The sequence below is a fragment of the Phoca vitulina genome, unplaced genomic scaffold, assembly GCF_004348235.1.
Source record: "Phoca vitulina isolate PV1807 unplaced genomic scaffold, GSC_HSeal_1.0 scaffold27, whole genome shotgun sequence".
NCBI classification, from domain to species: Eukaryota; Metazoa; Chordata; class Mammalia; order Carnivora; family Phocidae; genus Phoca; species Phoca vitulina.
The window spans coordinates 25252341-25272104 of NW_022589730.1; the positions used below are offsets into that span (position 1 = coordinate 25252341).

The window sequence follows — 19764 nt, forward strand, 5'->3', positions numbered from 1 at the left end:
AACACAAGCAGGAGGAGTGTGAGAGGAAGAAGCAGGCTCCCCGCGGAGCAGAGAGCCCAATGCGGAGCTCGATCCCAGGACCCTGGGATCATGACCTGAGCCGAAGGCAGATGCTTAACCGACTGAGCCATCCAGGTGCCTCTTAACTGTGTCTTCTAGAAAGCAGAGTTTTAGCTGAGGATTCAAGTGCCGATGTGATATTTGCAAATTGCAAGACCTTTGAGATGAGGGTGAAGAAGAATGGAAAGTGAGTCAAAGGAACACGTGAAGCTACGCAGCACGTTACTGTGCTGGCCATTGCTCCGCAACAAGCCCCAAAAAGCCACGCAACTCAATTGGCGGGCATGCTCATGCTGCACATTGGATTTTCTCTGAAAGAATTTCAAGGAGAAACGAGTCCTCAGAGTAGTCCACAGAAGGGGGAAATGAGGAGAAATTTGTCGTGCGGCTCCCTGTCACCTTCCATTTCCTAGTGGATGCTCAGCCCCCTGTGTCACCTGATCTGCCTCCACGGCAGTGGCTCAGAGGGCCAGCTGCCATGCTCTGACCGTGGCGTGTTATCCAAGTCTAGACCTCAGTATGGTACACAGTACCAGTTGGCCACGTGGCCTGGGGCCTAGCCGGGGTTCCTGCCCCCTTGGGGAGGTTGTTAAAAGCAGTGGCAGGATCATGGTTCAGGAGACAAGCAGAACCTTGGGCAGGAAGCCAGAAAGGCAATCCAGAGAGGCAGCAGGTCAGGGTCAGCTACACTGTGTTTCAGGAAAAGGGGGACAAATCAGGTGCACGTCACTCAAGAATTCTTACCTTGGAGATAATTTCATCAGATACAGTTTTGTTACTTTCAAGGGCTCTACACATTATAAAGGAAAGCTTAAGTGTGTGAACGTCGTCCATGAAAGCATCCAGGTGTGCCGAGTTTCATGCCATAGCCCTGCTCCTGACAGAAAGGAAGAACTCCGTGTTTCAGGGAGCCTGGTGGGTAACTCTTTTGTAAGGCATGAATTCCTTTGTGGACGTGAACGATCATGTTCTAATTAGCAGTGGGAAGAGTTCAGTTTCAGCAAAAGAGGTTTTCGTAAAGGTTCACATTGTCCAGTATTGTATCTTGAACTAAAAAACCTAATTTATTGTTTACTCAGGCCAGATGGACTTTTTACTCACTGAAGATAAAGCCAGTGGCTTCCAGATATTGTATGTTCTCAAGTGAAGTTGAAGGGCTTGCGTTTTTCTCACGAGATGGCTCCTGGCTGGCAGCTGTGGACTGGGCTTTAGGGAGCCGGGACAGTGAAGGAAAACCAGACTGAAGCTGTCACCGATTTCTGATGACCTCAGGACATGCCAATGACAAGATGGTGATGAATTAAGCTGATTTTGCTCAACAGTGCCAAACTTTTAGGGTTAATGGGGTAAGATAATCATTGTAGTGACAGGTTCATATTTCCGCAGTAGAAAAATAATACTTTTCAATGTGCAAATATTGAGGTGCTTTCTCTCCCTTCCTTAGATTCATTTCTTCACAGAGGGAGTTACACCTTGAGATTTGATTGACAACCACCGGTGAACAGTGTGATGTTAACCTGAAATACTCTCAGAGCCGTGCTACTTTAATAAGAGTCACGTATAGCTCCCTGAGCACCTGCTAGCACACTGAGGTCTATTTCAGACTTGAAGCCCAATTCTACCTATAACTGAAGGTATGCAAGGAGCCCTATTTTCTGCCCTGGCTGTGCCTTATCAATGAGGCTTCTGTCTTCCCTGTGTTGACTCTTTGCCTGGATTTATGGCTTCTTGACTCTCACCTGCTAGATCTGGGAATCTGTCTCAATGGCTCTCAAACTCAACTGTGAATCAAAACAATCCCAGGAAGTTTAAAAAATATAGGTACCTAGGATTATATCCTCACTGGTTCAGAATCTCTAGGGATGGAGCCTGTGGATCATCTGTAATTTTGAGAACTCCTTATGTAATTCTAATGCTGCAGTGCCATCATTAGGCTATGGTTAGGAATGGCCTATTTTTACCTGGGCTGATCCTTTTCATTTACTTTCTGGATTCAGTTTTTGAGGCCACTTCTGGATCCCTCCTTGGTAAATGTGGAATCCTCATGGGTTTAATAGAGAAAGGAACATTTATCCATACATTCAGCTATGTATGTATGTATGTATTTATGTATCTATCCATCCTTCCATCTACTGAAATAATATTTATTTATTTTTGGTGCCTGCTACAGGGATCACTGTTAGTAGAAACCCAGAGGGCTACTTGAGCCTTAACTTGTGGGATGCTGTATCAGTTACTGAGTCTCTATTAGTCTGTGATTTCCTTGGAGGTAGGGACCACATCTCTTCACATGGTTATGTCTTAACTAACTATTTAGTGCCAGAATTGTGGAAAGTGCTTGACATTTTTTGTTATTGAAATGGAATGAAAATAGAGTTACAAACTCATGGTCTCTATCTGTTCCAGCATACAAACAACACAGAAGTACCGGACATCTTCCAAAGGCCCATTTCTTATAGGCCTTCAATAAGCTTTAATCTGTTGATGTGAAGTCGGAAAGTCAGGGTAAGTCACAGTGGATTCTTGGGAGACACTAGAATGGTAGATGTTAATGGGAGGAACAGTTGGGAGTGGAAACTTTAATTGAGGTAGACTGGAATATATTTTAACCTAGAAGGACAGGCTTTCCTCTCTTATAGCAGTTATGCTCTGCCTTAATGCTGCAGAATTTTGGAATGATGAACACCTGAGCAGCCCTTCTGTGCTGCATGGGCTTGGTCTGGCTTTCTGATTGAGGATGGAGTGTAGAGGACAGGGTGCAGTCTGATTTGGAGGGTGTGGAAGAGGGCTCTACAGAAATGCAAGATGCTCTACATCTGTGTACTTTATCTGTTAGAGCTCTTAGCATATTAATCAGAGTTATTTTAAATTACTGGTTTGATAATTCCAACATCCCTGCCATATCTGAGTCTGGTCAGTGTAAGCAGAAAGATGGAAATTCTAAGAAAGAATAAAAAATAAATGCTAGAGATCAAAACTACTGTAACAGAAATGAAAAATGCCTTTGATGGCATCATTAGTAGGCTGGACATGGCCAAGGAAAGAATCTATGAGCTTGAGGATATGTCAATAGCAACTTCCAAAACAGAAAAACAAGCAGAAAAAAGACTGAAAAAAAGGGGGCACCTGGGTGAGACAGTAGGTTAAGCATCCGACTTTTGGTTTTGGCTCAGGTTGTGATCTCAGGGTCATGAGTAATGCTTCATGCTCAGCATGGAGTCTGCCCCTCCCCCCTCTCTAAAATAAATAAAAGTAAATCTAAAAAAAAAAAGGCTGAAAAAAAAAAAAAAAGAATATCCCAGAACTGTGGGATAACTATAAAAGGTATAACATACATGTAATAGGATTACCAGAAGGAGAAGAATGAGAGAAAGGGACAGAAGCAATATTTGAAGCAATAATGAGCAAGAATTTCCCCCAAATCAATGTTGGACACCAAATCACACGTCCAGGAAGCTTAGAGAACACCAACAGTATAAATGCCAAAAGCAAAACAAAACAAACTACACCTATACCTAGGCATATAATATTCAGACTGTTGAAAATCAAAGAGAAAGAAAGAAATCCTGAAAGAAAGAAGCCAAGGGGGACGGGGAATACCCTACCTATAAAGGAGCAAAGATAAAAATTAATTAAACTTCTCAGAGACCATGCAAGCAAGAAGAGAGTGGAATGGCATATTTAATGTATTGAGAGGAAAAAAGCTACCTATTTAGAATTCTGTACCCTGCAAAATTGTCTTTCAAAAGTGAAGAAGAAATAAAGACTTTGGACAAAAAAAAATATGAGGGAATTTGTTGCTAGTAGACCTGCCTTGCAAGAAATGTTAAAAGAAGTTCCACAGAAAGAAGGAAAATTATAGGTCAGAAACTCAGATGTACATTAAGAAAGGAAAATCATCGGAAAAGGTATAAATGAACATAAACATTTTAATTTTTCCTATTCTTTTTTTTTTTAAGATTTTATTTATTTATTTGACAGAGAGAGACACAGCGAGAGAGGGAACACAAGCAGGGGGAGTGGGAGAGGGAGAAGCAGGCCTCCCGCGGAGCAGGGAGCCCGATATCGGGGCTCGATCCCAGGACCCTGGGATCATGACCTGAGCCTAAGGCAGACGCTTAATGACTGAGCCACCCAGGCGCCCCTAATTTTTCCTATTCTTAATTGCTCTAAGAGATTCAGCTAACAGCTATTCAAAATAATAGTAGCAACAAAACAATGCATTTGATTATATATGTAGGCTTCTATACAAGTGAAATTAATGACAACAATGATGCAAGGGTAAAGAGGAAGGAATTAGGATTATCTTGTTATTATAAGGTACTTGCACTGCCTGTGAAACAGTTTAGTGTTATTTGAAAATGGACCTTGATTGTTTGTAAATGTATACTGCATACTCTAGGGCAACCACTTAAAAAAGTTAAAAAAAGAAGTATAACATGTATATTAATGAAGGAAAGAAAATGGAATCATATAAAATGTTCAGTTAAAACCACAAAAGACAGAAAAAGAGAGGAAGACAAAAAAGGAATTAAAGACAACCAATAGAAAACAGTAAAAAATACAATAGACATTCATCTAACTATATAAATAATCACTTTAAACATCAATGGTTTACATGCACCAATTAAAAGACAGAGACTGTCAAAGTGGATTAAAAAATAAGACTCAACCATACGTTGTCCACATGAAACACACTTTAAAGATAAATATGCACAAAAGCAAAGGGATGGAGAAAGATACACCATACAAACACTAATCAGGAATTACTAGAGGCATTACGTAATGATAAAAAAGTCAATTCCCCGAGGAGACATAGCACTCTTTAATGTTTGTGAGCCTAACAATAGAGTGTCAAAGTATGGGAGGCAAAACTGGTAGGCTGCAAGGAGAAATCCAGAAGCTCAGAAAACACTAGCAGGACAAATGCCAAAAAAAAAAAAAAAAAGATGAATCCACTATTATTACTGGAGACTTTAACAACTTTCTATCAGAAATGGACAGATCCAGTAAGCAGAAAATCGGTAAGGACATAGTTGAAATCACCAGCACCACCAATCAACTGAATATAATTGACATCTATTGACTATTTCATCTAACAACAGCAGAATACACATAACTCTCAAGCTCACATGAAACATTCACCAGGATAGATCACATTCTGGGCCAGAAAACAGAATTTAACACATTTAAAAGAATAGAAATCATATGTCTGCTCTCAGACCACAGTGGAATTAAACTCGAAATCAATAACAGAAAGATAGCTGGGGAGTTCCAAAATAATAGCGATTAAACAACAGATGGGTCAAGGAAGAAATCTCAAAAGAAATTTATGAATATTTTGAACTAAGTGAAAATGCAAATACAACTTAGCAAATTTGTGGGATACAGTGAAAGAAGTGTTTACTGGGAAATTTTAGGAATACTATAATATACTATAGTATTTATGGTACTGAATAAAGATCTAAAATGAATAATCTAAGCTTTCGCTTTAGGAAACCAGAAAAAGAAGAGCAAATGAAATCCAAAGTAAACAGAAGAATAGAAATAATAAGAATTAGACCAGACATCATGAAATTGAAAACAAGGAATCAATAGAGAAAATCAATGAAACCAAAGGTGTTTCTTTGAAAAGATCAATAAAACTGATACTGCTAGCTAGACTAAGAAAAAAAGAGAAGACACAAAAACTGGTATCAGAAATAAAAGAGGGGGCATCACTACAGATCTCAAGGACATTAAAAAGATAATAAAGGAATACTGTGAATAACTCCATGTTCACAGACTTGATAGCCTAGTTGAAACGGACTAATTCCTTGAAAGACACAACCTGCTAAAACTCACACAAGATGAAACAGACAATATATCTGAATCAACAATTAACTGATAAAAAATTGAGTCAATAATTAATAAGCTTCCAAAAAAGAATGCACAACGCCCAGATGGGTTCATTGGTGAATTCTTCCAAAGCCTAAGGAAGAAATTATACCAACATTCTATAATCTTTTCCAGAAGATAGAAGCAGAGGGAATACTCCCTAACTCATTCTATGAGGTCAGCATTACCTTAATACCAAAAGCAGATGAAGATGTTACAAGAAAAAAAAAAAATCTATAAACCAATATATCTCAGGAACATAGATGCAAAAATTCTCAAAAATATTAGCAGAAATCTAACAATTTATAAAAACAATTATACACCATGACCAACTGGGATTTATCACAGGGATGTTTCACAATCATGAAAGAAGTGGTTGATAAGCTGGACTTCATTAATAGTAAATTCTCTGGCTCTGTGAGAGATACTGTCAGAAGAATGAGGAGACAAGTCACAGACTGGGAGAAAATACTTGCAAAGACATATCTGATAAAGGATCCTAATATACCAAGAAACTTAAAACTCAACAATAAGAAACCCAAATTAATTAATCCAAGCCCAGTTAAGAAATAGGCAATAGACCTTACCAGACACATCACCAAAGAAGATATACTGATGGCAAATAAGCATATGAAAAGATGGCCATTTAGGAAGACCCTCTGGTAGTTTGTCACAAAACTAAACATACTCTTACCATATGATCCAGCAATAGCACTCCTTGGTATTTACCCAAAGGAGTTGACAACTATGTCCACACAAACACTTGCACACAGGTGTTTAGGGCAATTTTATTCATAACTGCCAAAACTCAGAAGCAACCAAGATGTCCTTCAGTAGGTGGATGGAAAAATAAACTGTGGTACATCCAGATAATGGAATATTATTCAGCACTAAAAATAAACGAGCTTGTCAAATCATGAAAAGATACAAAGGACCCTGAAATACATATTACTGATGGTCACATACTGTATGATTCCGATTATAGGACATTTTGGAAAATCTAAAATTATGGAAACAGTTAAAATATCAGTTGCCAGGGGTTGGGGGGAGAGAGGGATGAATAGGTGGAACATGGGGGATTTTTAGGGCAGTAAAACTATTGTGTATGATACCATAATGGTGGGTACATGCCATTATACATTTATCAAAACCCATAGAATGTACAGCACCAAGAGTGAACCCTAATGTAAGCTATGGACTTTGGGTGATAGTGACGTGTTGATGTAGGTTCATCAATTGTGACAAATGTTCCCCTGTGGTGGGGGAGGTTGATCCTGGGGGAGGCTGTGCATATGTGGGGACAGCAGGTATATGGAACTCTCTAGTTTCTGTTCGGTTTTGCTGTGAACCTAAAACTACTCTAAAAAAATAAAATATTTTAAAAAGAAAAGAAATCTGGAATTTTCACATCCTCCATGATCCTCAGCAACTGTAAAAAAAAAAACAACAAAAAAGCTTCATGCTTCAGGCTTGGACCCCTCACTGCCAGGTCTTGGTGAGCCCCAATTGAGTGACACCTTCATTACATGGTAATTGTCATTTTATTGCCTTGATCTGTATAACATTTAAAGTAGGTGTAGCAGATTGCATCTAGGGAAGTTCTCTGAAAGTTCTGACCCTGAGGCATTGAAATATAAAGCTCCCATTCTCTGCCCTCTTACTGCCCTTCACTTCTTGAACTTAGCACACATAGTAGGAGAAAAAGAAAGAAAGAAAGAAAAGAAAGAAAGAAAGAAAGAAAGAAAGAAAGAAAGAAAGAAAGAAAGAAAGAAAGAAAAGAAAGAAAGGAAAGAAAGAAAGAAAGAAAGAAAGAAAGAAAGAAAGAAAGAAAGAAAGAAAGAGAAAGAAAAGAAAGAAAGAAAGAAAGAAGGGGAGGGAGGGAAGGAAGGAAGGAAGGAAGAAATCAAATTGCACCTGTCACAGCACAAGGCATAGGCATGAAGCATGGTGTAGAACCTTCTTTTATTAAACTTTGCCTCCTAAACCCCCTCTGACCAGCCCTTCTTCTCACTAGTGAGGCACTTACAACACTATCATGGTACATCCCACTGGACCATTTACAAAACACAATCATATATACATTATCTCATTTAAACTTCAAAACTAAGAGAAACAGTAGTATCATTACCCCAACATCCTAAAGAAGAAATGGATTCATTCATTTCCAAGGGGCCATCCACCGGGTTGGTGGAGGGAGGCCTCCAGCCAGCCTTCCTGTTCCACCTGCCTCCTCTCCAAGGCTGCACGTTCTCCTCTGTGCTCATGCTCAGCACAGGCTGACTTTGGAAGGCTCGCCTTGTCTTTGGGAAAAACTATTTTAAAACATTTCCCCCCAAAGTTTTATCTTGAAAAAAAAAAAACAACCCACAAAGCTACAGAGAAGGGGCAAGAAATATACAGTGAGTCCTTGTGAACCCCTTCCCTGGATGATTCATTGGTTTACATGGTGCACCATTTTCTTTCTGCCTCTATTTCTGTCTCTGTCTCTGTCTCTTTATCTCGGCCTCTCTGCAGACATACCTTTATGCATGTCTTTATTTATTTCTACCCTCTGCTGGACTATTTACAGCCATATTAGTGGCAGACGTCATGACACTTTAGCCTTAATACTTCAGCATGAAGTATGTCCTAAGAACAAAGACTTTCTCTAACACACATTCAGTTCTCACATTTGGGGAAATTTTACTTCGGGACAACACTCTTATGCAATATCCGGTCGATACTCTAATTTCCCAAGCTGTCCCAACCCCCAAAATGTTCTTTTGGGTCTTTTTTCTCTTCCAGGGTCCAGTCAAGGATGACAGCTGTCGTGTCTTTTTAGACCCCCCTGCATTTTGTCTTTTACGAGCCGGACGCTGTGGCATCCTCCTTGCCGGCGTGACTGTCCGAGTTGCGTCTGACAGCTCGCGGGGAGGGCCGTGCTGTTGCTGTCACCTCCAGCCCGGAGCTCAGGCCTTGGGAATGCTCCCTGACTCAGAGCCTGACTCGCTTCTGTGTGGGGGCCCAGGGTTTAGACAAGTCAGGGAGGGGGCACTTGGGGCTGCAGAAGTCCATGAGCAATGCTCCTGGGACGAGAAGGAGGGGCACAGAGGGGACAGTGTAGCCCCGGGGTCCACTCCCATCCCCCTCCTGTCTCTGTCTACCGAATTCTCACTCACTTGCGGCACCTGTTCACTGCGTAGACACGACCAGGCCTCTGCCAGGCATCGCTTCTCCTCCCTCACATCTGGGCTCAGGCTTCTTCTGCCTCCTTTCACACCTAACTTTCCTACCTCCCCATGGGATAAGAAATAGGATCAGTCTCTTTTCTTGTGTCCCAAGATTGGCCAGGGTACCAGAGGGTGCTTTGTGTCTGGCTACAAAACACCAGGTTTGAGGATTGCCTTATGGATTTATCTCTGCTCTACGAACATCTTTGCTCCTCCCTAAAACAGATTCTTTGCCAGCAAAGCTCCTCTGACCCATATTAGTCCCAGGAAATACAGACCAGGTCTCCCTGGTGGTGGCAAGGCTCTGGGGGACTTGGCAATGATACTGTTTCAGCAAGATCTTGGGATGTTTCTGTACTCAGACCTTCTAGCCCATTTATTCATTCCTTCTTTCATTGCTTCAGCACATTTTTCGGTCTGCTGGGTACCAGACAGGCAGAGATGGTCTCTGAACCTCCTCCAGTCTCTCCCTGTGTGTGACTATGAGCTTGGCCACGTGTTTGCCTGGGTGACCTTGTGAAAGTTCCCTAACCTCTCTGGGTCTCAGCTGACTCTTTGTTTTGTTTCATGGAATAAGTAAGGAAATGCATGTAAAGTGCTCATCAAAATGCTGGGTGCATGGCATTGTCCAGGACCCCTTCCCTGGCTTGCATTTATCAGTAAACTCAGGACAGGTCTTGGTGGTAAGAGCCATGACCTACCGAGCATCTGCTCTGTGCCAGGCCATGGTGCTCTGTGTGTAGAGCAGAGCCCCTTTTCAGCTTCGTGGTGACCACCAAGCTAAGTGTTTTTATGGGTATTTCAGAGAGCATGAGTGACAGGCTCCAAATCACTGGGCTTTGGGACTCCAGAGTTCTCTTTCTGTGCTGCTCTATGGGGTCTTAAATCCCCTCCAAGGCCCCCGTAGGCTTTAGCAAGCTCTGTGAAGAGGGAAGGCACAAGGCTGCTGGGAGCAGGGTGAGGGGTATGGGCTCCCCTGGTGGAGCTGATGGTAGCTCTGGGATTATCCTCATGCAGACATTTAAAAGAGGTTTCCAGCAGCAATGGTGAAAGCCAATGGGGTTTCCAATATCCAGAAAATACAATTTATCAGATAATTCCAACCCCTGGACATTGTAATTATAGTAGTAGGGGTTTTGTTCAAAGGCTGCTTTGCATAGTGGGGGGTCTGACTTGTCAGGATTGTCACCCTGGCCAGAGCCCAGTCCTTCTATCTCAGAAGGCTGAGGGTCTGGGTGGGCCTGATTCCTTTTGCCTCCCTCCAGGTCAGGAAGCCAGGGCATCCATCTCCCTGGGGAGTGAATATCAGTTTCTGCAAGTGTGTGTGCACACTGGGGGTAGGGAGTTGGCAGCTCAAGGAAGGGAATGGGCTGCAGGATCTGTGCCTTGGGGAGTCACCCGAACTCTCTGCCTCAGTCTCCTCTTCTGTAAAATGGCAGTAGTCACAGGACCTATTTCATAGACTTGCAGGGATTCAGTGAATGAATAGAGAACATTTAGAAGAGTGCCAGGAGGATAAGTGCCCTATAAACTAATGTTTACATGTTGCTAAGCCCAAGAAGTAGGAAGAAAGATTCCTCCCCTAAAAAGGGTCTAGAATCTTGTGAAGTTGGAGCTGTAAGTGACCTGGTCCTAGCCTGAGTCAGTGAGTGACTGCACCAGAATTAAGCCCCATCACAGGGCTTTCTCTATGGAGACTTCATCTTCTGAAACCCAAATCCAGAGCTCATACAGGGTCACATTCTCCCTAAAACTTCCCTGGTACAGCATTGCATCTGGCAGCTGCCCTCTCAGAGAAAGAAGAGCTCCTGTGTGAGTCATGCCTGTGAGGCTCTTTGGGTAGACCAGAAGCCGGAGCCCAGGGAGGGCTCCCACAGGTGAGTGGAGATGGCCCCTCCTGCTTCCTGCCTCTCCGCTGGGCAGGGCGCCCTCAATAGACTCTTTGTTCTCAGGCCTTGCCGCAGCCCCGCGCAGTGTTTAACTGTCCCACCATCTGGGCTCGGAGCTTTACTGGAACCACCAAGCCCTTGCATCAAACCACAAGAAGAAAACCACATGCCTTTTGAATTGGGCTGTTTTCTCTTGTTTTGTTTTGTCCTTCCTTTCTTCTTGCCTCCCTCTTCCCTTCCTTCCCCACCCCACCCCAACACACACACACACACACACACACACCCTTTTTCTCCACAGCAACTTTCCCATCAAGAAGATGTTTCCTGGTGTCACGAAACAAGGCTGCTCAAGTTGTGGTCCAGGAACGTGTAAGCAAAGGGGTGCCCATAGCCCTTAGGACACCCAGGGAACCAGCTAGCCCCTGTCTCAGACCTGGAAGCCTCGCCTCTGCTGCTTTTGGCACTGTCTTAAGGCAGGACAGAGCTGGGAAGGGAGCTGCCTTGGGTCCGTGCTCCTGGGGCCAAGTGGCAGTGATCCAGTCTTGTGCCCAGAGGCCTTGGGCAATGCCAGGCCTGTGGCCTACAGGGTCCAGCGAGGACTGTGGGATTAGTGCTGACGGACTGGCTCCCCTTGGAGCTGCCCACAGTCAGTGGAATTCTGGCCTGGGGAACACAGGCTGGCCTGTCTAGTCTGTAGAGTCCTTTGCAGGGTGGGTAGGGAGAGAGACAAGGTTGGTGGAACAGGGGAAGGGGGAGTCCCATCCGTTCAGCCGGCTCCTTGGTCTCAATTCTCACTACAGGTGAGACCGTCGCAAAGTACCTTCTGAGGAAAAGAAGGCAAAGTGCCTTCAACACAGAAAGGTGTCAAGACACCAGCCTAAAGTCAGAGCAGAATGACATGGGCTTTACCAGGGCTCGTAGATTCAGTGCTTGCTGGGGCTAGGCAGGTAATTAAATATGGAAAGAACCAGACGTAAGGCATAGGATACATGGCAGGTTAGATATGTAATTTAAATTTTTTTTAAATTAAAAAAAAAACTTTTTAGGCAAATAAAACGTATTTCCTGACCAGATACATTCCTCAGGCTATGAGTTTCTTATATACAATCTGCACTTCCACTATTCTGACCAAGACGTTGTAAGGAAAAGTATCAGAGTCCCGTGACGGCTTCTCCTTCCTTTTTTTTTTAAAGATATATTTATTTATTTTAAGGGGGGGCTACAGAGGGAGAGAGAGAGAGAAACCCAAGCAGGCTCTGTGCTGAGCACGGAGCCCAACGCCAGGCTTGAACTCACAGCCGGGAGATCGTGACCTGAGCCAAAATCAAGAGTCAGACGCCTACCTGACTGCGCCACCCAGGTGCCACCACCCCCCTCCCAGGGAGGGCTTCTTAAAACACAGCACTGGGTTGGGCACTGCTCGAGGCAGTGGTTAAAAACACGGGCTTTGGTGTCCAGCTCAGACGAACATCCCTCACTTGCTTCATGGTAGCTGTATGATCACTGGATAGGTTACTACACTGGGCTGAGTCTCAGTTTCCTCATCTGTCAAGTGGGGATAATGGAAGCACCTATCCCCTAGCATGATGGGCCGCCTCCCATGGTGGGTGTGGCTCAATCAGTGATTGCTGAGCCATCCCGCACCCAGGGCTGCTAAACCCACACAAGGAGCTGAATGCCTTCTGCTGAGAAGCAGTAGTCTGGCGGACTGAGGGTTAATGTTTTCTGTGGTTCTGGTCCACAGCAAGAGGGGTGAGAGTCAGGCAAGGTCAGATCTGCACAGACCATTTCCCTGTGAGCACAGAACAAATAGTCTCTTTGCAGCTGGGCTGTGAATTTTAAATTCAGCAAAGGACGGCTGGTTGGGGCAGTTTTGCCCTGGGGTCTTGGAATTTCTCACAGACCTCTCCTGCTCACTTCCAGCTCACTTCCAGCTGGGGGTACCCTGCCCATCTTAGTAGTAGTGGCCCATTTGCCCTTGATCTTAGCAGAAGAAACGGGTCTGCCTAACTCCATGGGGTCTGGGGTTGGTGGAGGAACCCAACCTTCTGAGTGCCCTGGAGATACTTGACGGAGGGGCTGAGCGCGGCTTCCCTCCCCCACGGGACTGTGCACTTGCTCCTGTTACTAGCAAACTCCCTGAGGGTAGAAACCACCTGATCTGCCCCAATTGTCAGAACTCCTAATAGCATCCTGGATAAAGAACAGGCTTAGTACACAGGGAAGTAACTACACCACCGACTGGGAAGCAGGAAAACGGAGACAGATTCTTCACTTTTCTAAAAGGAATTTTCCATTTTACAAAACATTTCTCTCAAAGAGTACTTCATTTTATTTATTTTTTTAAAAGATTTTATTGATTTATTTGACAGAGAGAGACACAGCGAGAGAGGGAACACAAGCAGGGGGAGTGGGAGAGGGAGAAGGAGAAGCAGGCTTCCCGCGGAGCAGGGAGCCCGCGGGGCTCGATCCCAGGACCCCGGGATCATGACCTGAGCCCAAGGCAGACGCTTAACCGACTGAGCCACCCAGGTGCCCCACAAGGGTACTTTAAATAGAAACTGCTTTGGTTATTTAACAGGAGATTTTGAGGACCTCAACCCTAACCGCTGGGCAAGTGGATGGGCGCTGGCCTCCCGCGCCTTCTCTTTCCCCGCCGCCTCCGCAGGTCCCCGTCCCGCGGTCCTTAATCACAGCGAGCTCACGGTGGCCGGCTGCCTGCTCCGCGCTGTGCATGTCACCACATGACACGCCATCACAGCTGCTTCATGGCCAGCTGTTCTAACCCCCATCTTACAGCGGAGAAGATGCAGCAGTACGAGTCCAAGATTGCTCGTAGCAGGGGCGGAGCCAAGACCCACCACCCAGCCCACGGGCTGAGCCACTGCTCAGTACCAGCTCTTAGGACGCATGCCAACTCCACCGCAAAGGCCTTCCTGACCCTCAACAGAAGGGAATGTCCCATTTCTCTGGCTCCCAGCAATCTCCTGTCCTCCCACCTCCCACTGCGCCCTGGGGGACAGCCACCCCCACCCCCACCCCAGCGTTCACGCGGGCCTGGAATCACCTAGACAGCGGGGAAGCTCGTCCCACTCCTGCATGCAGTCCCAGCAGCACCAGAATCCATGCCAGCCCCTAGGGGCCTCACCAAGTATTGAGTTCGCAGCCTTGTCTCCTGCCCCTCAAGATGGTGCTGATGCTCTCTAAGGGGGAGTCTAGCAGAAACCCAGAGGCAACAGGCCTCTGAGGACCTGGGAATTTTCGGGGTGGGGGGAGCTCATGCTATTCCGACTTAGCCCAGGCAGCACCCTGAGGTGTCCTCTGGGGCTTCTCTAATCCTGACATGATCTGGGAACAAGCAGGAGGCTCCACATGGCCTCATGGTCCCACAGCCACCTGCCTAGGCCCCTGAGAGGCCCCCACCAGCCCTGTGGTGCATCCTGAGTTTTGGCTCTTCTCCTCTCTTAGCCAGTGCTGGACTCATGCGTGCAGGCCTGCTGAAAGAGGGCGAACAGGTCCCAGCCCGGCTTCACCCTGATCACCGCCATGTCCTCTTACCCCTTCCTTCGTCAGTGGAGCAGAGGTAATAGTAATGAATTAAGCTGGAGCCCTTGGTGGTTCATGCTGGACCTCGCACCCCACATCTCCTTGGCTCACATGGGCAGTCCCTGGACAGTCAGCAGAGGTCATTATTATCATTCTCATTGTACATGCAAAGGAACTGAAGCTCAGACTAGTTAAGGAAAGAGGCAGGGATGCAGCCTGGACACCCATCAGAGACAGGGGCCTTGCGGCTGGGGAGAGCTTGCCTGGGCTGAGAGCCAGCAGCGTCTTGTCCCTGGGCCAGCAGGGGTGGGGCTTTGCAGCAAATCTTGGCAGCCCTTGGAGCATTCCTGGAAGGGACAGAGTCGTAGGACTGGGATGAAGGTGGCCCCACCTGATTGCCCACCCCAGACCCTGCCCAGGGACTCCACAATTATGTGGGGGGCACAGGAGGTGAGTGGTTTGCTTGACTATGCTCCAGAACAGTTGTCAGCGGCTCCCCAGGCCACATGAACTTGGCAGCCAGTTCCCAGAATGGGTCTCATGCCAACAGCACCTACATCACCTGGTGAACCAAAAGGAACTTTCCTGCAGTGCCCACTGGAGGATGGGCAGGCAGAAATCTAACTGCTGTCCTCTCTCTCTCTCTCTTTCTCAATCTTTCTGTCTCTTCTCATTTTACTGGGGAAGGGGTGTGGGCAGGAGGGAAGGGTAACATTATGTCTCCCTTTGCAATCTCTGCCTTGCATTTGGAATATTCCAGCTCAAATTATCCAGGGGTCAGATTCTCTGGGAGAAATGAGATTTTACAATTCTGGGTACCAGGGTGACCCACCGTTCACCAAGATGGATGAGCCTTGTGGGGCCTCCAGACACCTCCTCCCATGCTCTGAATTATGTGCCTCTGTTCCTTTGGACACTGTCTCCCTGCCAGGCGCCACTCTCTCCATCCATCCTTGCTTGGGTCATGTGTCAACCATGAGGGGCTGGATGGGGCTCCTCGTGTCTCAGCAGCATGGGGACAACTCTGGCCTCTAGATCTGGGGTATGACAGGACTTCAGAACAAATATTATAGCTTGTACTAGACAAGGCTTGGTGCCTATCTGAGATTTAGAATCCTTTTATTTTTGTAGAATCTTAGGTTATAGAATCTTGCCCAGCAGATGGGGAGCTTGGGTTTCCACCTCTGCACATTTGTGCCCTAAATCCAGAGTTTTGGATATCCCACTTTTATCCCACTCTATCCCAAGCTGTGGGATACTTAATGGGTTGGAGATATTCGATCCCATTCAACACATATTTATGAGGAGTCTACCCTGTGCCAGGCACTGTGCTGGGCCCTAAGGATATAAGGCAAGCCCTGGGTATGTATACGGCTGATGCCAGACCCAGAATCAAGGTGGCAAGCATCTTTTGTCTTTTACACTTCTGGATGGCTTTTCTCATTGTTAACCAGATCTAATATGAGAGACCCCATCAGGGGAGTTGGGCCACAGTTGGGCCACAGTTGGGAGGCTGATGGGACCTTAACCATGGCCACTCTTCTTGGGACTTTCTGGATTGCTTCACCCTTGAAGGTCCAGTTCAAGTCCTACCTCTGTTGTGAAGTTTGCCATTCATTCATTCATTCGTTCATTCATCCATTCTTTCAGCCAGAAAATAGAGTGCCAACTGTGTGATAAGAACAGGTAGAAATACAAAGATTCTAGTAGGGCATTCTAGTAGGGCAGATTCCTCCATTCAACAAATATTGACTGAGGGTCCATCAGGGTCTGGGCACCACATTTGGCTCAGGGCGTAATAGGGCCAGGAACTCGACAGATGCGGGTCCTTCCCTTCCAGTGCATTGAACCTGGTGAGGGACACAGACACTTAACTAGCCAATCCCACGACACTGTGCTCAGGGGCACAGTGGAGGGAAGTTCAGGGAGCAACGGAGCACACAGATAGGCTTCCGCCTCCAGGCCAGAGGTGGGGACTCACCTTGTACCTAAGTAATCACAAGAGGAGGTGGTGATGGCTCGACCCCTCCCACCCTGCCCCCAGAAGTGCTGACTAGGATTAGAGCTCCTCCAGGTGTGGAGAGGGCTTCCTTGAGAGGTGAGCTTTGAGTTTGGCCTTAAAGCTTCCAGAACAACTCCAGCCCACCCTAGACTTTCTCCAGAAGCACTCCCAGGCTGTGTCATAAAGTTACCTCAATTTTTAATGCTGTGATTTGATTGCACAATTATTCTCTGTCTTGCTTTGTCCTGTTTCACGTGTGTGTCCTCTGCCCACCCCTTATATCATCAACCCCTGCAAGCCTCTGGGGATCATGGCTTTTCTTGGGTCCCCCCCAGACCAGCTTGGTGCTGGGGACTGGACAAAGTGCACACGTGTGTGAGCCTGGATGGGGGGGCAGCCGCTCCTCGCTGCCCCTTGATGCTCTTCCGGGGACACACAGTGCCCGAGGGAAATCAGTGCAGTGCCTGGAGCTGGGGACTTTTAAGTAGGTTCAGGGGAGGCTGAGCCTAGGCTCTGCCCAGGAAGGGTCTGTAAATAGAGCAGAGGAACATTGTCATCACAGCCTGCGAGAGCATTCGCTTAGGCTTTAGATTATTCATGTATATTGGGAACTTTAACTGAATTAAGCTTTGAATAAAAAGGACTCTATTTTCAGAACAGCTGTGAGGACAATTAAAGGACAGCATTCCCCCCCCACCCCCCGAGATCTGCCATCAGAAAAACGGGCCTTCGTTTTGGAAGCCACCACATGTTCAAGTCATGCGGTGCAGAAGCAAGAAGTGAAAGAAGGGTCCTGCCCCCCTCAGGGGAGCGCAGGTGGCCGCGGCTCCCCAGGTGCCCGGAGGCATACTGGGGGGCCGCGGTGGGGGTGGCAGGCCTCAATGCCGGCTCCTTTGTCAAGGCCTTTGGGACAGGACAAGCCAGGAGGCCTAAACTCAGGCTTGAGTCCTGTGGGGAGACGGGGGACTGAGCTAAATGGTTTTCCAAGCCCTCTTGCTCTGAACTTTACCAGTGGGGGGTATTGCCCCAGGGTCCTGGTCTGAAGACCTTGGCAAAGAATGTTCCTATTGCTCCTAAAATATCTTCCCACCCATCTGCTTCTATGCTTGACATCACCTATAAAAGAGGTTCATTCTTTTAGGTGAGGATGTGTTTTTCCTGGAAGTTCTTTGCAATAACACAACTCCCTCTGGCAGGCAGCGGGCCTCCTTCGTCGTTCGATGCACACCTACTATGTGCCCAGCATGGGTGTAAGAGCTGGGGACAGACCAAACCAAGCCCCCGCTTTCTCGGAGCTTCCCTTGCAGAAGGGAAGACAGACCGTAAACTAATATATAGTCAGGGAGGTTGGGCTGGTGAGAAACGTACAGCAGGGAGATGGGGCAGCATGCTATTGCATGTAGGGTGGTGAGGGAAGGTCTCTCTCTTAGCTCAAAGCTTTCGGCATGACTGCAGCCCACCCTGGTCCCACCTTCTCTCTCCGGCTGTAGAGGCGCCCTGGTTGTCTCCTAGAGTTAACTCAATTGTTTCGGCTGTGATCACATACTTCGTCTCCATTTTGCTGAGTCCTATTTCATGTATGTGTCCCTTGCCTGTGCCTTATGTCATCAGCCCCTTTACTTTATTATTTATTATTTATTACAGTGTCTCTGGATGCTTGAACAGAGACCCGAGGAAGGTGAGCCTGAGCCAGTTGACTGTCTGAGTGAAGCTTCCAGGCAGAGGAACTAGCCAGTGTCGAGGCCCTGAGGCAGGGGATGTGGCATCTTGGGAACAGCCAAGAAGCCAGAAAGCTGGGTGCAGGCAGGGGTGGAAAGGGGCAGTGGTAGGTGCTGAGGTCAGATCGTGGGGCCACGCAGGCTGTGCAAAGGGCCTTTGGGTTTACTCTAGTGGCACAAGAAGCCATAGGAAGCCTCTGAGCAGAGGAGGGACCCATAATTACAGACACTCATTCGCCATGACCACCTTGGGTGTTGTGTGAATCTTGGCTAGAGAGAAGGGTGGCAGGGCCTGGGGGGCACCAAGGGCATTTCAGGCCAAGTGAGGGACCTGGGACTTTTTCATGAGGTCAGTAGGGATCCATGGAGGATTTTAGAGTAAGGGAATTAGTCCTACCCCTCATCTTGGAATAGAGTGTGCTAGGCACAGAGAAGGGAGGTCACCTATCCCAGAACACACAACTGGGTAACAGTGAAACTGGGATGAAAAGCCAGGTCTTCACATTCCCATTCCACTACAGTGTGAGGTTTTTCCTGACTAAGGAGAGGAGACATTTATTGTGCATTATACTAAGTACCACACGCTGCTCAGGTGCCAAGCCATTTGATTTCTAAAACAACCCTAACAGGCGGACACTATTAGTATCCCCATTTTACAGACAAGAAAATGAGGCACAGGGTGGTTAAGTAACTTGTCTGAAATTACACAGCTCATAAGCGGTAGAGCTGGGATTTGAACCCAGGGAGCTGGATCCAGAGTTCATGCAGTTAGTCAATGTGCTTACAGGGCCTTGCTAAGGCTTTTGGAAATGTGGGGATGTGAAGGTGGGGGCGGGGACCCAGGACCAGTTAACATGGTGTTTCCAGGGCTCCAGACTTGTCTGGCCTCAGGTCCTGTGCTTTTGTGCTAAGCCCTAGCATTGGTTAGAGGACCGACCGGCTGTGAAACATGGTGTTGGCTCTTGCGACATCATCCTAGATCCGATGGGGGCCATGCTGCTGTTCCAGAGGCCGGAAAGGGCTCTGAGACTTTATAAAGAGACATTTCCTTGATTACTTCAACCCTTGCTGTCCTGAGCTTTTCTCTTGGCTCCAGATGGCCTTCCACATGTATTTCCCGGATCCAGGGCTGACAGCACAGCAGGGCATAGTAGGGACAGTGCCCGGGGGCTCTCAGAAACTTCCCCTTTCCCTGCCCACCCCAACCTCTGACCCACCTGCTGGATGGAGGCCCCCGGAAGAGCTCAACCTGACTGCGCAGGAGAACTATCTAGAGAGTTCATAGAAAGTCCTAGTGGCGGGGTTCTGCCCCCAACCAGATGCATCCAAGTCTCCGGGGTTGGCCTCAGGCAACAAAGGGTAACTTATAAAAAGCCTGCTGGGTGATTCTAATCTGCAGTCGAGTTGAGAATCACTGGCTTAGACCAGTCTCCTTATTATATACAGAAAAAGTGGCTTGTCCA

General features: G+C 46.8%; 1 long non-coding RNA gene across 1 annotated transcript; it reads left to right on the top strand.

The window, feature by feature from the left end:
- The first annotated feature begins 810 nt into the window (after positions 1-810).
- Positions 811-2802, top strand: LOC116643786. Its single transcript, XR_004301619.1, has 4 exons — positions 811-975; positions 1140-1406; positions 1505-1694; positions 2467-2802. It is a non-coding gene; the product is annotated as an uncharacterized LOC116643786 (long non-coding RNA).
- Positions 2803-19764: the final 16962 nt, after the last annotated feature.